Source organism: Leptonotus elevatus, chromosome 10 (assembly GCF_054856555.1).
Source record: "Leptonotus elevatus isolate MCC_2025b chromosome 10, RoL_Lele_1.0, whole genome shotgun sequence".
Lineage (NCBI taxonomy): Eukaryota > Metazoa > Chordata > Actinopteri > Syngnathiformes > Syngnathidae > Leptonotus > Leptonotus elevatus.
In genome coordinates this window covers 9,318,615-9,337,015 of record NC_141248.1, presented here as the reverse complement: position 1 = coordinate 9,337,015, position 18,401 = coordinate 9,318,615, and the positions used below count along the sequence as shown (strand labels likewise).

Sequence of the window (18,401 nt, the reverse complement as noted above, 5' to 3'; positions counted from 1 at the left end):
TGATGTATGACCTCCCTATGAAACAGCGGGACTCCCTGTCACAACTGGCACAATACAGTAAGAAAGCATGAAACACATACAAGTGATATCTTCTATACAAGTGATATCTTCTAATTTTGATCATTTAGACCACTGCACTGGTGCTCTGAGATATTAATTTAATAAATTACGTGACCATGCTGGGAAAACTGTAGCAATGCAGAAGTCAGAAGTACACAGCAAAATCGCAAGTGTTAGATTAACACTGAGTGTTAAATCTAACATGAGAAAAGTGTTTATATGTGTGAGTGCAAATCGGACACTTTTCAAAGTGTTGCTTTTTTGACACTTAAAATAGAACTAAGAAAATATTCAACCATAGTAAACTATTTTCATAACTCTTCTGATGAAACATCGACTTAAAATTAGTTGATTGGTACCTTTGCCATGGCCTGAGGGGGTCTGTATAATTTTTACTGGCACGAAGCAACTTTGAGGGGGATCGTAGGAACACTGCCACAAAAAACTACAAATGTACTGACTGCTTTACGGCGTAGTCACTTCCCCCTTTCCTCATTCGTTACAAAGACAGTCAAAGTCAATTTGAATGTGGACGCTCGCTGGCGTGAGCTCAAAAATGCTGCAATGCGCTTGTCCTCATGGGAAATGTGGTTTTCCTTCAGGCATGACATTACCACATTTGTCCATATGGTGCCGCCATAATGAAAGTAAACTGAAAGTTCCTTAGCGTTGCTTTAACCAATGTTACTCCAACACTGTATATGGCATTAAAAATATACACTGGTAAACACTGAGTAGTGTTGAAATAACTCTACACTTGTGTCAGTGTTAAACATTTAATTCCTCCAAATTACACGTAACTCTGGTGTTTAAACACTTATGAGTGTATTGCACTAGTGGCAGTGTTAACATTTTAACTCAAACTACACTTTACTTTGGTAAATGGTGCTTGACTTATATAGCGTTTTTCCTCCTTACAAGGCCCTCAAAGCACTTTACATTTTGACTACAGGGGACATGGCACCAGGAGCAACTGGGGTTTCAGTATCTTGCTCAAGGCCACTGATATAGTCACACTGGTCTGCGATCGAACCCACACTCTCAGGGTCTGAAGATGACCACTCTAACGCTCAGCTCAGTGGCCTAGTGGTAGAGTGTCCGCCCTGAGACTGGGAGTTTGTGGGTTCAATCCACGGCCGGGACTACAAAAATGGGACCAATTTGCCTCCCTGCTTGACATTCAGCATTAAGGGTTGGAATTGGGGGGTTAGACCACCAAATGATCCCCGAGCGCAAGCCCCTGCTGCTGCTCACCACTCCCTCAGGGGATGGGTCAAATGAATGAGAATAAATTTCGCCCCACTTAAGTGGGTGTGACAATCAGTGGTACTTCTGAATTTACTCTGACAGTGTTAAAATAACACTGCATATTTGATCGAACACTGGAAATGTTAACATTGACCGATATGCTGTGTATAGCATAACATTTTCTCTCCCTTCTCTACATTGGGAAACCATTACTCAATTGAAATATGTAATCTGATTATTGGGACATGTGGTATGCATGTCAAAACACAGCCAACGCTGGCCTCACTCTGAACCTGTTAATATGTTTAAGTTAAGGGTAAGATGTGCGGCATCTATCTGTCTACCATCTTGCAGCTTTCTTCTGATGTGCTGTCTTTGAAGCCCCACAGGAGTGCCCCCTGCCTAGGACGGTAATCATATTAGTGTGGGAGCCTTGCCCATGGCCAGCAGAGAGATGAATTCACTAGTTGGACTGCTCTGACTGGAGTAATATTTTGTGGGAACAAGCACAGCGTTCTCCTCTCTACATTCATTCACTTGGTTCGACTAATGCTGGCAATTTCCCCTGATTTATCTATGCCACAGCAGGACATAATTAATGGCACCTGTTTCTCAGATTTTCCCTAAATAGAAAACTGAAGCAATGCATTTCAGTCAACCGCACTAGATTCCGGATTTCAGTGCATACTTGTATGAAAAATCTGCTCAAAGAACATAATTTTCAGTGAAACAAGAGTTTTTGTGTTATAATTCAGTGCTCGAATTTACTGTTCTGGTTCTGAACAGAGCGTCTGGACAATACTACAGTGGGTATGCTGTTTAATACAGCTATCAGATATGTGGCCTACTTCCTGTCGTAGGGTCAAGCTGAGGTTGTGTTGAGACAAATCCAATGGAATGATTACAAGACCAGACACTCACAATTTACATCACAGTCAGTCAGTATTTATGCTGAATACTGAAGGTTTATAAACATGGCAATACTCATTACTACAGGTTTATATTATTGAAAATCTAACCTGTTCAGATCATTTCCTCAGCATCCACATTTGCATGTTATGGAGAAAATGCTTTCAGCTAAAAGTGTAAAACTATCGACTGTGTAAGATGACAAAAACATTAATAGAACTATTTAATGAGATGGTGTAAAAATATGTCTTTTCTAAGACTTTGTGACATGAAGATAGGAGTTTTACAGTAAAAACAATATTATATAAGTATCACACAGTACATAGCTTTTGTAATGCTTAGTTTGAACTTTTTAGTGACAGTCAATTAAAATGCGACTTTAAACTGCAAATGAGTTGATCTTGAAATCATGACATTTGTTAATGGTATTCAAAATATTACATGCTCACACATTACATTTCGATCAGGTACACTTCCATACAGGGAAACTGCATTATTAAAGCAGCAAAAGACACATTTTTTTCCTGTTGTTTCAGAAATCTGTCTGAGTGTGTAATCCAAGAAGGCAATACCTCAACATACATGTACACATCGATATATATATATATATATATACTGAATACATCTGTATTACGTCTATACTTACATGTGACATCATCCTTTGCACCGCTCCCCATAAGGAAAGTGTGTATTCTCTCCAAAGGCAATAACATCCAGTATAAACAGCAAGTATTTGTTAGTAAACTAGTACAAAAAAAAATGAGTGCTGAGCTGGCTTTGTGTTTTGTCGTACAGGCTTGATATGGAGGAAGACGAGCACTGAGGGCTGTGGCCACATATGTTGCCTAAAGCCTCTGGCTTGGTTAAGACGCTCATTAAGCCTCTGACAATCAATCCCACAAAGCCCCATGTAAAAGGCTATTCACATGGAGAGTACAAAGGAGTAGTGGAATGCAACTTCCACTGACTGATCCCTTATGGCTCACAACTAGAAAAAAAACTATATGAAAATGTCATCACTATAAGAGGGGCCAAATTCTTTGTTTCCAAATACCATGGTATCTGGGATGCAAACCTACCAATCAAATGTGAAATGAATTTAAAATATTATTATGGTTAAATAAATATTATTAACCCTATAAAGCCTGAACCTTTGTAAATAGAGTATTTATTAGTCATTTTGAACAAACAAAATGAACAAACACTGTCATATTTGATACATCCGGTCACAATGCTCGTAAATTTATAACTGTCAAAAATGTAATAGTAAACAGACATATCAAACATATTAGTATTTCCGAAAAACAGAAAGAGCGTTTCCCACTATTAATAAGTATAGGTGTCTTTCCTTTCTCAATTGGGGCGATCTTACAAGGTCGCTGGAAAAGCCATCAGCTTGGTGATACTGCCCTCTAATGGATTATCCGTGCAATGCATGTGTCAGATCATATACATCAGGGTTTTAATGTGAAAAAATATATTATACTCATGAAATAGAGGGCTCAAAATGTCTTGTATTTATTAATATGATACGTTTAGTAGTGATGGCAAAATGAAGCTTCATGAAGCATTTGCGATATTTTTTGACTCCTCTAGATGGCACTCATGATTCAAAGATGCAATGCAAATGTAATCCATTTTCATTGCACTTGCCTTTATCTTTAAACCAAGAGCACCATCTAGAGGAGTCAAAAAAATATCGCAAATGCTTCATGAAGCTTCATTTTGCCATCACTAACGTTTAGTGTTACAGGGTTAAATTAATCTTTAGGAGTCACCAGAATGGCTAGGATTTGAAATGAACCCATTGGAGGGACAGCTAAGTTTATGTGTTTTTGACAAAAAGTTAGAGAGAGCAGTCAATAGTGAGTATGTTGGTAGAAGGGTGGTGAAGATGAAGCTGCCGGAAAACATAGCGAGAGGAAGACCTAAGACAAGGTTGATGGATGTTGTGAGAGAAGACATGAAAGTAGTTGATGTTAGAGAGGAGGATACAGAACAATTTCGAGACATGATCAGAGTTGAAAAAAGATTTGCGTCAAATCCAATTATTTTACATTGACCATTCCCCTCGTAGTCCTACTGATCTACTCTTTGAAGCATGCACAGTTTGTTGTACAGCAAGGACATTGAGTTGAGAAACAAATGAACTAATCGACCGGTTTAGACTTTCGGCATTACACAGAGCCTGATTGTTCTACTCTAAAGAACAGTGAGCTCGACTCTATGGCTACACAGTCGGACTGAGGCTGGGTGACATGTCAACTCAGAGCTCGGTGAAGTGCCGAGACTGTTGATAAGAACCTTCCACCAAAAGAACAAGCTCGCTCCCACAGCACAAAGGGGGGAGGGAGGAAAAGCACAAAGCGCTTTCAGTCTGGATGATGTATGATGGAGGGACTGGTCTTAGACTTGGATTTTACCAAGGAGCAACGCAGAAATGAGAAAGGGGGATGGTCATGCTTGAATTATGTTGATGCGGGTTGCAACCACAGTGGAAATGCAACAAAAAGCTTGGTTGCCTCACCAAAACTAGCAGCCACAAATAAGGTAATTATTTATTGGGCCTCATAAAAGCTGATGCTTTGAAATATAAAGCACCAAGATGACATAATTGATGCTTATGCTTTTTAAAAAATTTAAATACAATTTATGATACAGTTATCCTTTAGCAGTTCATTATTAAGAAAACACTTGACTTGATCTTCACTGCAAAAAGGACAGTAGAACATTTTAGGAAAAAAAATACAGTAAAATAAGAAAATTATTACTTTAAATAAGCAAAATTATCCAGCAACAGAACAAGAAAATTTTACTTAAATTTACCTGTAAGATTTTTTAAACTAAAATAATCGCTAAGCCCATATCACCCACCGTGGTCTTGAAAATAGTACGTTTAGTCTAAAAACAAGTAATATTTACTTTTTTCAAGCTGTAATACATATAACTATTTTCTTAAAATATATAAGTATTCATTTATGTTTTGCCAACTTAGCCTGAGTGTCAATCAGGGAGGTAACAGATTCCAATTTTATTGTCTTTGGTATGACCCAGCCAAGGATTGAACTGAACTGGTACTGGAAAGAGGAAAAAGGAGCTTAGTAAATATAACGAAACAAACCACTCCTACTAAAGAGCTATATTGCACTTCTGTCTGTTTTCATACTTGTATTTTTTTCTATTTATCTTATGGCTAGTTTTTTCTACCCTAGTACGTATCCTTAGATGTTGGTTAGCAGTCATCTTAAAATGTGAGAAACGTTTGTTTTAAACCTCACTGTACATAAAACTGGCTGTTAACATTCAATGCCAAAACTTCTTGATCAAATTAGATAATTAAGTAATAAGTATCTTAAAATAAGCAGAATGATCTTGTCTGCCAATTTCATTTTAAGTAAGCAAATAAGCAACTTTAGAGTAAATTTAATAAATTATATCTTAATAAAGATTTCAATTTTTGTATGTGATACTGGATCTGTTGAAGGAGTTGGTCTTTGTTTTTTTAGGGGCGGGGCTGGAGGGTCCCGAATGAGTGCAGTCAGCCAAAGTCAGTAATTGAGAGCACTCAGATCCCTCTGCAATGCCAGTGCCAGATCCTCAGAGTCCACGAGCACTCATTAAGCCACAACAGGATGGAGCTGCCATTACGGCCACAGAAACACAGGGAAGCCTTGTGAATGCTACACAAATGCTTAGTGCGCTGACGCTGGGCGGTCCTGGAAGCTGAGTGAGATGGGTGACTACCAAGACAGGCAGTTCCGAAAGGCAAACCCAACATTGTTCTTGACACAACCCCAGAGGAAAGTCCCCCGTTTTAATATTGGTGCTGTTCTTGCAATCAACTTTGAATCAGTTGTTAGAATACCTTAAATGAAGGCAGCTGGAATAATTTCCTAGCAGAATTTACTACGGAAACAATATGGCATCTACGTAACCAACATACAGTACGTACCCATATGCACAACTCTAACTCAATAAACGTTCTTTTTTTTTTCATTAAAAAAGCTATGTCTGTTGTCATCACCCTCACAGTCACAGTTCCCCATGCCATGTTTTAATGTAATCTTTCCAAAAAAATAATCTGCTCTGCTTCCAGAGAAAACGCTTACAACATCTTTAATTTATGACATGCCTCTTATCTCCCTCAAGCAGCAATCATGACATGTTATCAGACTGCACAAGATGGAGGTCTGCAAGTGTATCATTCTGGTGGGATTACAATAATGCTCTCTTGACCTGCTGTCTTTCCTCGGGCAAGCAAGACCAAATAACATTAAAAAACAATAACAGCCAAGTTCAGATAGGAAGCTGTATCTGCATATTTTGAACACTTGCTGCATCTGAGATGAATCGAAAGTGGCCATGTGTAAATTATTAAGTCGACATCTAAAATTGTCGTTCAACCTGTCTACAAATGATAAAACTTTTTTTTTTTTTTTTTAAATGAGTCAGGGTTCGGGTATCCTAATAATATCCCTGAGGACTGCTGAGGTAGTGAACACGTTCTCCCATATACATCATGTGACAAATGTGCTAGCAACACACAGTGGGGGGTTTTAATTAGCTTTGGACACAGCCCATTCTACCAGAAAGTTGTCTGTTACTCAGTCTGTCAAAAACTGTCAATAAGTCTTGAACCCAGCAAACACAGACAAAATGGCCAACCTGCCTTTGGCTGATTACATACGTATGTTCTGTACCTTCTACATTGAACACGAAAAACTCTCAGACTTTCTCTCTGTCATACAGCACAGCTGACTCGACATCATCAACGTCACTAAACGTTCATATTTTCACCAGAAAGTTAGCTGACTTAAGTTATCACTCATATTTATTCATGTGCTTGTCTAAAATATGTATGAAAAGATTTGGGAGCGTGATTTGGGGAATTAAATGGGCCTACCGTATAAAGCACATAATGTGTGTGTTATGTACATAAAGATTAATCATAAATAAATGAGAAAACCTTTATTGTCATTGGATGGTGCTGATACAATGAATTTGGGGTTAGAAAAACATAATGACAAGCGTATATTACTTCCAAGATTTTAGAGAATTTAGAGAATATAAACCAGTTGTGAATTGGCCCAAAAAATAAATAAATTCACATTTACGTTTTTTGATTACAAATGGTTTGGTGAATGCATGTGAGAAATGTGTGGTTTTCAGTACCTCCACAAGGTGAACAACCACTGTACTAAATCAATATGGAAACCATAATTGCCCGGGGATGTTTTCCATTTTCCATTCAACACCCTTTCCTTTTTCATTCTCATTACTGAAGCACAGATTGAATGTTCTCCCACGTTGCTGCCATGTTTTAATACACAAACTTCTGTAAGTTCACAGTATGGAAATGACTAAGACCATTGCTCGCAGTATTCGATTTGCGTGGTCCTCTTAATGATCTGTGACTGCACATCAAAAACAGGCAGAATTCCAGCGCTGTGTGGGCCATAATCGGGCAAAATGTGCCATTTTTGCTGATCTGTGACGCTTTCATCTACTGAATTATTTCCAGATCAGTGTTGACAGTGGATTTATTCAGTGCAGCTCTACAAACAGTCTGATCAAACAAAACACTCTTAAAAAGCCACATCAAACACCTTGCACTCATTCTACAACGGTTCACTTGTAGAACATGTTTGGTATTCAAACTGAGGTTAAACTTGTTGAGAACTTCTACGCTAAAAGTAGGAAGTCAAAGTCTTTACTCCAGTCACACATGACAGACTTTCAGACTTCTTTCCAACTCTCTCAGCCAGCCGTTACAGCATCACAGATGGTGAACTGTGATCGTGGTCGTTATCTGCACTCCTGAAAGCACACCTACTGAACATCTGCTTCTCCTGCAGCATCAAACCTACAATATAATTATATTGAAAATTATACTATTTCACACATAAATATCCAAATTATTGTGGATTATGGATGGATACGAATACGGACCCTATTCTCCTACCCAGCGCAAGACTACACTCTAAAAAGAGAATTGTTGAACCAATTTAAGATTACAAATTGAATTGTTGACCAATTTTAAAAAAAAATCGCTTCAAATGGTAACACATGATTTAATAAGTTAGTCCAAAAATAATATATTAAATTTAAGTAATTATGAGTTGATTAAACTTAATACTTTGGATTGGAGTCACTTTGGATTAACTTCATTTAGGTGAATATATTAAGTTTAAGTAATTATGAGTTCATTAAAGTTAATTAAAGTCATTAAGTAATTATGAGTTCATTAAACTTAATATATTCACCTAAATGAAGTTAATCCAAAGTGACTTCAATCCAAAGTATTAAGTTTTAATCAACTCATAATTACTTAAACTTTAGACTAAATTAATTGAATTGTGTGTTCCAACTTGAAGCGATTTTTTTCAAGTTTTCAAATCAACAATTCAATTTGTAATCGTAAATTGGTTCAACAAGTCTCTTTTTAGAGTGTAGGTCAAAGCATAGCCTAACTGGTGCATGAGTTTTCTTTTTTGTTTGTCTGTGGATATTTTCCTAGACGCGTGCAGTGAAATAGTGTTGTTGCTCCATTGAGCGCTGTTGTGGAAGGGAATGCGGCCAACTCCCAACCAATCAAAGCGTCTTTCCTCATTCTCTTTGAATTCATTGCAGAGAGAGTCTCGCTGTCTACACGGCATGTAGAGGTCAGTGCGCACAAAGTGCATTTAAAGGAACTGTAAATGTACGGAAATGTCAAGTTGGAGACCTCTATATAGAATGATTTGCAATCATGTTCAAACCTATATTTAATTAAATACACTACAAAGACAAAATATTTCAAACTTTATTGTTTATAGCAAATAACTGATAGTAATACATTAAAATTTTATGGCTGCAACACATTCCACAAAAGCTGAGACAGGTGGCAAAAAAGAAGAATGCTCATCAAATACCTGTTTGGACATCCCATAGGTGAACAGGGTAATTGGGAACAGGTGAGTCCCATGATTGGGTATAAAAGGAACCTCCCTAAATTGCAACAGTCATTCACAAGCTAATGGGGTGAGGTTCACCTCTTTGTGAACAAGTGTGTGAGAAAATATTCAAACAGTTTAAGTACATTATTCCTCAACGTAGAGTTGCAAAGAATTTATGGATTTCATCATCTAAAGCCCATAATATCATCAAAAGGTTCAAAGGATCGGGAGAAAATCACTGCATAAGCGGCAAGGCTGAAAACCAATATTGAATGCCCGTGACTTTCAATCCCCTCAAGCGGCACTGCATCAAAAACCGACATCAGTTGCCGGGTTTACATGGAGCAACATAATCTGATTAGAATTCATCAGAACAGCTAAACAGAATGAAAATGGTTCATATAAACACCATAATCAGAAATGAAAATATTGAATCCGATTGGAATTTCATTCGGATTCACACGAGTGGGTTATCCAATCCCAATGAGTGTCATGTAAATAGTTCAATCAAAATGGCAAGGTTGCGTCCGGTATGCACATGCTCTGTCGTGGCGTAAATGTGTCAATTCTCTCATTTTTAATAACGTCATTATGTTCAAGTGCCTATGCTCAATTTCTGTCCATATCACAATTCTGCTTCTGCAGCCAGATTGTTATTGTAGTCAAATAACTTTTCATCACATTTTGAAATCAAAGTAATCCTTACAAATCAAATTACAATGATCCAAAGTCCAGTGTTTTTCACTGAGCGCAGAACCATTTTGACGTGTTACATAGTTGCGACGTAAACTCGGAATTATCCATAATTTTTTTAACAAATTTATTTCTATAATGATTCAAAGGAACTGTCCGCCGCTGTTGTCATATTTATGAATGAAATTCAGTGACAACATCCAACTGTGCCTTGATCAAATCCACCAAAATTGCATCATCTCGCAACCCTGACCTGCTTTTATCAAGTTTATTTTTGGTCTTGAGGCATAGCACGGTCTATCCAATTCCCCAACACGCTAAACTAGACTGCACAGCACAAAAATGAAGATGAGCCTGTTTTTATGCTGAGTGCACGGGTGTCTACGAAAATAGGGCCATATATGTGTGAAAGCATTTAATGCATGTGTAGTTTGCATCTGTTTGCATATTACTTCTGTGAAGCAACACACATTTGCCTGGTGTATGTAAACTTGCCTTGCCCTAGAACTCAATTCCTTTGTGTGAACAGATCAATATGCTATTTTTTCCCCAGGTCAGTGAGGTCACCTCCACAGTGGAAAAAGGCCTCTTCTATGCAACTATTTGGAGTGTGTACACAGCAGACAGAGAATGAGCTTCAAAATGAATTCATTAAGATAACTGCAATGCTGCGTAGTAAAGCGGGGAGGCATGGTAACTGCTTCGGCTGTGCTTGCCATACACAATTTTACATTCATTCATAATACATTCAAACATGTGGCATTATCATGCAAAGCTCAGCTGTGAGAGTGAACGGGATAAGCAGGAGAAAATGGAGAGCTTAGCGATAAACACTGTCGTAACATTGTGCCATCGTAGTGCAGCATATTAATATAGCTGTAAAATCTGGCAATCAGCTTAGTTGATATTCATTTTTACTTCATAATTATATCTTATTATTGTTGAAAATGGAAAAATATTTAACATGTCAATCAGTCATCTATCAGAGAAGGTTTTTGAGGAAAGACTCAAAACACTGGCAACTCGCTCTCCTTAATCCTGTTACGCCGACAAGAAGGTTTAATTATATCCAGAAAACAAGCTTTTTCCTTCTTATGGTCTTACAACAAAGAGACGCAGAGCTGACCATTCACTTGAACTCACCCTTATAATAAGCAGTAAGGATCTAATAGCCTTTTAAGGAGTGTCCTTCAGGCCCCCTGCCTCCACACATATCCTGGGTCAACCCTTCATGACCATGCGGGATGACAAGAGGCCTGTCACACTACACGGCTAATCCTGCAGTGGAAAATGTCGGTGGGATCCGTCTCACATGAGCACACAGCAAGAGATGAAGGGCAGACCAATATTTGAGACAATTTACTGATTGTGTGTGTGCGTTTGTGTGTGGAGGGCGGTGGGTGCGGCCATGTCTTTGTGCGATTTTACACAGGCAGATTGTCAAAAGACAGACTGGCCAACTTTTCATGCCTCTTTCTCATTCCCATTCAGTAGCTACATAAAGGGAACACAGGGAGGTCTATTTCAGACAGAGTGTGGGCTAACGGTGTTATTAAAACATATTGCGACGTTTGGACATGCTTAGAATCATTGACTGAAGACTGTTTCTTTAATGTCCATGTTTTTCACAAATTAATCTGCTGTGGGAACACTGTAACTATATTCTTCTCAGAGCATCTCTTGATAGCCAATTAGCTCATGTCAGGTGTATTGGCCTAGAGGCACATTTATATTAAATGCCAGCAACCAAACTAGTACGTATTATGTGCTATTTGTGTTGTTTCCCACCCTTTTTCCCCGCCATGAAAGCTGGCTTAGGATACTCTGTATTCAGGGGAATAAAGGCTAATAAAAGCAGAGGTGGGCAGTCAGTCATCCGGAGTGACAGATTGTCCATCGGTACTTTACCTGTTTTGCTGACGACTGAAGGAAGTCTCTGGTGTGTTTGTTTGCATGTTTTGCTCAAAAGTACTGCATTGAATAAAACCTCTGAATAAAAGTATGGCTCATTACACATGGAGAACAAGTACTTGCCATATGCCCACAACTATTGTACATAAAACACACACATAACTTAATAAATCATAGGTAATAAGGTAAAACAGTCACAAAGGCAAATTGTCTTAGTTGCTATCATTTTGATAAGGCTGGCTAAAAAATATTTTGACTGGACTCCTTCCAAAGGAGAAGTCAAGGGTTTTCTTTACAATAATATCCCTATAAGGAAAAATTACTTTGCCTTGCAATTACCGCATTATGTGCCCCCACTAGTCTAAGAACGGTGTTATGCTTAATAATATGTGTGTGGAATATGAATGAAACAGAAAAATCCACTTATTTTTATCCGCCTCAGGTGGCAGCCATTTTACCTTGAACTGCCACTTGCTGTCGACTGAAAATGACGACATCACGGCTCACCTGTTTTCTGGGTTTGGTGATGTGGCATTCACAAGCTGAGCCCTTAGGTAATGTGATGCCATTTTCAATTGACAGCAAGTGCCAAAATGGCCGCTCCCTGAGATGGATAGAAACGGGTGGATTTTGCTGATTTAATTCCTATTACTAGTGGCGGCACATAGAACGTATTATTAGATTATTATTTTTTTACTTGATTTAGCCTTTAAAAGGCATATTGCAAACAAGTATTTTACTTCAAATTTTGTGTGAATATTTCACATGATTTGTTTAGCACAGCTTTTACGCCAGATGCCCTTTCTGAAAACAACCCACACTAATTGTTATCTGGACTTGCGACTGGCCGTAATTGGGTATTAAGCATTGACTTTGCACTTTGGAAATCAGTATGTAATCATGGCATGAGCTGTAATAAAGCTGTGAGCTATATTTGTTTTGCTTTCCTTTTCTGCAAGACAGAAATGGGGAGCGCTTTAATGCAGACATTTCTTCACCCTCACCCCCATAGCTTGTCACTTTGTTGCAGGCGTAATTAATTCAGTTGTCTATAGCCTGGCTATTTTTTCTGCTGAACAAACAACAGCAATGGTAAAGAAGTCAATCTTTGTTCAATAAGCCCACATTTGTCTTATCAACAGTCATGTAATGACATTATTGTATGTTGCACAGGTCAACCAGAAATTGGCTGGGGAATTAACTTTTGAGGACTTGAAACAACATCAATCTCGGCGGAATTGAAGCCAGACTTAACAAGCCACCCTATAAGAAATAATTACTTTGCCTTGCAATTACTGAAATACGCCTGCCATTTTTCTTTCAGAATTTTGACTCAATACTTAAAATACTGTATCAATGACTTTTATAAACATATGTTAATCTAACGTGTAGGAATTGCAAAGCCTTGATTTCTAAGGTTCCATTTAGGTTCTGCCCATTCCAGCTCGATCTGCATCCAAACATTGCATCACACCATCACTCAATTGCTTGTTTGTAAAGATTGTTTTCAGTCAGGAATGCAAAGTGTAAACCAAGTAAAGCCAAAACATAAGCTTCAGCCAAGGCAAGAAGTCTGAAATAGATTTTAACTTCTAATCTATGACTGGCTCCGGGTGGCGGAGTGAAACCGTTACTTGCCTTCAATGCAGGTTGGCGTGGATCCGCTACCCCGCCTGAGAGAGTTTGTCTGTGTGCATGTTTGTGTGAGTGGGAAAAAAATAAAAATAATAATAATCTAACGTGTGACTTGTGCAACCATTCAATGACAGCATCTTTACGAGCAGTCATCAATCAACAACTTCATTAAACTTTTGCAATATCATATCGTGAAATTAACATTTAACTTTACCATTCATGTATATCAGGGGTCCCCAAACTACGGCCCGCCCGGCCCCCTGAACAATACTAGAGACACGCCCCCTGCTTCCCGTCGTTAATAACTCCCACTTTTCAGCGAGTACACAATAACGTAAGCCTCGAATAAATACACGTACTGAGCCCCGACTGAATCACGTTTCTGTCCGTCGATCGGGACGAGTACAGACTCATTCCGTGTATTTCTTGCGTCAAATCATTCGCTGAACATGCTGAAGCACTCGGCGAAGGACGGGTCTCTCAACTACGGGAAGCGACGGGAGACAGAATACAACTATTCCGCCACAATATGGCCAGCTGCTGGACAAGACGAAAAAAATCGCCTTTTTTTATTAGCACTAGATCATGAACGCACGGACGGACGAGCAGGACACAATGTCATGAGCACTTGTGAGAGCACGGACGCGCAGGACACATCGCGGCTGTTCATCTTTATTCGTGGAGTTAGTGCAAACTTTGTGATACACAAGCGAATATGACGACATGTAGGTATGCTCACTTTTCTAACTTGAATGAGTGGGCTCTGGGTGGCGGACTGTGTAGTACCGTAGCTAGCTTTCGATTCAGGAGGCGTGGGGTCGCTTCCCCACTCGGGAGACCATGTTTGTATGTGTGCGTGTTTTAGTGAGTGAGTGTACTTAAAAAAATTACTTGAATGAGTTCTGATTATACATTTGGTCATATTTTATTATGTTTGTTTTAGAAAACAAATTAAATAAAATCTACTGTGATAAAATCCAACACCACAAATAGTGGTGAAGGTAGTGAAATAGTTTGTGCTATATGTAGGTGCTGCATCACTTAAGTGTGGCTTCTTATAGTGATGGCAAAATGAAGCTTCATGAAGCATTTGCGATATGTTTTGACTCCTCTAGATGGCACTCATGATTCAAAGATGCAATGCAAATGTAATCCATTTTCATTGCACTTGACTTTAAACCAAGAGCACCATCTAGAGGAGTCAAAAAATATCGCAAATGCTTCATGAAGCTTCATTTTGCCATCACTAGCTTCTTAACCTGCTTGCTTTGTGATTTTCACAGGGAAGTTGATGAGAGAGAGTGGCAAACAATGGTGCCTACAAGCCAAATGCATGCAATCGTCGCACTTTTTTTCTATTACAAACTGACCCCGGCCCCCCCATCAGAGTAGGGGAAAGTTATGTGGCCCTCACAGGAAAAAGTTTGGGGACCCCTGATGTACATATTAAACAGAGGTTTCATTGTCTAAATTACAAATCTCAGTATTCAATGTAGCGCTGCCTGCTTGCATTCATCTTTGAGAGAGGAAGAATGCCTGGAAACCATCTGTCTTGTTTTCATAATTCTCATGTTGAGTAATAAGTCTTTAATGCAGTCCCATGCCAACAACAGTGTGGACCATCTCATGTCACAAAACAGGAAACCTAACGTCTTAAGATTCGATGGCAGTGGCATTAGCATTTTGGACACAAATGAATGGAGGCATTTGTTCTTGTGCCCCCTGAAAGACTCTATTAAAGGAAGGTTTAGAAATTGTTCAGTTTTCAATGGAGCAAAGTTTGGGTGCTTCAATTTGGTAAACAATTGACTATATGATAATATTGACTAATTTCAGTTAATTTGTAATTTTTCTGATATCCCGGCCTCAAACTGTTGAATAGCATAGAATTGTGGATATATAGCATAGAATTGTGAATTTGCAAAAAAATTAAAAATAAATGCTACGACCTTATATTATGCACCTTGTTTTTCATTATCCTGTGCTGCCTGAGTTGACTAATCCCCCATTTCTAGTACGGTATACTACTTTGTTCGCCACGACTTACTGCTAATTTTTATTGGAAAAAGAAGGTAGTGCAATCTTTGATTTTGAGACAGAAAGAAATACCACTGCTTCTAGCCCTTTTCACAGTGCACATAGCAGGGCGCAGCGCGCTATCGTCAACCCAATTCATTGTGTAGCCTATGTGGGGTGGGGACCACGGAATGGAATGTTACTTGAGCGCCGCGGCAAGATGACCTCATGCTTCGAGGTGCCTCGAATTGGAAAATGTGTTCGAGAGCGTCGTTGTGACGTCGGACAAGCGCCTTCAGTAGAAGAGACAGGACACAACGTGTTGGCTGAAAAGGGGATGATCTTCTAATCAATTGTTAAAGTACAGTAAATGACTTACCAACTGTACAACCATTTTGCTCGGAATGTTGAGCAAACTCAGATAATTAATCTAGTTTAGCATCCAAAAGGATGCACTACTGGATTCAGACCTCTACTCCATATGGGTGACTGATCCCATGGATGATGTTTATTGATCTCCATCGAGTAGGACAGAGCATTGCCACAGGGCTGATGATCATCAATGACGCTCTATTTACCACAATATCATCAAATTCAATACATTAGACAAAGCATGAATTCTGATTTTATCTGGAGGAAAATGGTTGATACTACTTGTTAAGCAGCTTTTTTAAGTATAGAAAAAGCTGTTTTACGGAATAAAACCTATAACAAGCCTACAGTGTTTTCCAGTGCAATAAACATAACTAATGTACTTGTATGGCAAGACAAAGCAAAACTGATTTCTACCAATAATATGAAGAATATACCAAAGGGTCTCAGGAGCTATACTAATAAAAGCACATTGATTGAATAACTGTACATTTAGATAAGAGAGCAATGTATGTAAAACTACAAAGACACCCAGAAAAATGACTCCTGGCTTGTCTATGCAGAGTTCATTTGGATGGTTGAAAATCTTTATTGTCTTTTCTGAAATGGCGGATAGTCTATATAACCATAGGAAAAAAGATGGCTGTTCACATTGCCTGGAATAATAAACAAATGTAATAAATGTGATTGTCCTGACCCTATATTGATTTTCCAAATACTGCATTTTCACAGAGGTCATCCATCTTTAGGAAATTGGACTTGCAACGTTTAATGCAGAAATATTTTATTTCGAAGGTGCTGATAAGACAATTTCAAATCTAAACCACATTTCAGAGTCACTGACTCCACATCCACAAGCCATCAATTTTACCAGGCCCATCCCCCAGTTTAACACTGCTTCCTGCGTTTCCTCCCAGCTATCCTCTACTCAATATTGAAATGCCCTGTTTTCCAGCTCTTAAAAGAAGATAAATGAGGACAAATTCCCCAATTAGTCTGCTTTGTTGATTTAGAGTGGCTTTAAGAGGGTGTTGCAACTGAGGCTTTGCTTGTGTGTCTACTGCTTTAATGTATACAATATGAAGTGTGAATGCGCCTCAATGATTTCACATGTTCACAACATGAAGTCTCCGATGAACCATCTGAATGTGCCGAGGCAGCAGTACAGGGACAGCCATTAGTGTCCAAAGCAGTATAGCTGTAATGATGATGGCTGTGGATTTGCTGCGGTCTGCATTGTGGGGAGCAGAGGCTCTGACATTGGTCGCATGAAGTGCTCCTCAACATGCTTTGCGGATGCATTTACTGAGCCAAGGCAGGAATCAAATGGAACAAACATGATTTCATGTGGTTTTCACTTATGAGAACACAACCTATTCAATAGCAATACAACTGATTTGATCTGATGCCTTTTTTTCCAGTTATCTTTACTTGTGGCGACAAGGTGGTAAAGCTGTCATTTAATTTACCTTAACGCAGCATAGTGTGAAGCAGTGAAGCATTTTGAGGGGACTTAGTATTTTAGCTCTGTATCTTTTGTACAATATCAAATCGACCAGGTTCTCAGTATGCATGGGAGCAATCTTTTTTTTTCTTTTTTTTTCGGAGAGCAATCATAATGGCAGTGAATTAATTGACGTGATGGGGTCTTTTAAACATGTCTACAGAAGATGTCAACATTCATGATCTTTTTTTAATCAAAAATATTGCACCTTACACCCCAAAAGTACTATTACTGTGATAATAAATTTAGTTTCTAAATGTCCAAAAGTAGTAATTTGTAGAGTAGTAACTATGAGGATGAAAAACAATCACGGGGTTCAAAAACTTGACGGTGAGTTTATTTTCTCAAATTACATTGATCCCAACTTAATATTATATCTACAAAGATGATTTTCATTATGATGTTCTATGATCATAGTATGTTTAAACACACACACACACACACACAAGTTTGTTTTACTATCTTTATGGGGCTATCTCAATCATAATGCATTTCCTATCCCCTTCCCCTAACCCAGAGATGGGCAATCTCGGTCCTCGAGGGCCGGAGTCCTGCAGGTTTTGGAGGTTTGTCACTTCCAACATAAGCTGATTCCAATCAACAGGATCATTATCAGACTTATGCAATGCTTGCTGATGAGCTGATCATATATCAGCTGTGTTGGAGAAGGGCAACATGCAAAACCTGCAGGACTCCGGCCCTCGATGCCCACCTCTGCCCTAACCCCAACCATCAAAAAGAATTGCCTACCCCTATTCCTTACCCTAACCTCAACCATAACCCAATTCAAACCTAAACTCTAAAACCAAGTCTTGACTCTCAAAAAGGGGTCTAAACTTGTGGGGCCAAACAAAATGGACGGGTGGGCCCCACGACTCTGTGAAATCCCAAAATGTTGGCCCCACTACACACTTCTTGATGTACACCAAACACAGTTATCCTCTGAGGTTATTCCACTTTCAGTAAAGCCACATCCCCTCTCGTCTATTTCAATAATTCCTTCCAAACCCCAGAATGTGTCAAAAGAGAGGTAACAAAGATGTTTACTTCAGAACTAAGCTAACTAAAGACAGTCCCATTAGCACTCTTTTTGGTTTAAACGGCATTGATAAAATTAG

General features: G+C 38.8%; 1 protein-coding gene across 9 annotated transcripts in view; it reads right to left on the bottom strand.

The window, feature by feature from the left end:
* The window catches only part of chl1b (cell adhesion molecule L1-like b), a 74,006-nt gene that overhangs the window by 42,824 nt on the left and 12,781 nt on the right, over positions 1-18,401 (bottom strand). Inside the window, exon 1 of one of the 9 annotated variants that reach the window (XM_086086898.1) lies at positions 2,864-3,045. The exons of the other annotated variants lie outside the window; for them this stretch is intronic. The gene's annotated coding sequence lies outside the window, so the exon portion shown is untranslated. Of the gene's footprint in view, positions 1-2,863; positions 3,046-18,401 lie in introns of those variants that run through there. 9 annotated transcript variants of the gene reach the window in all.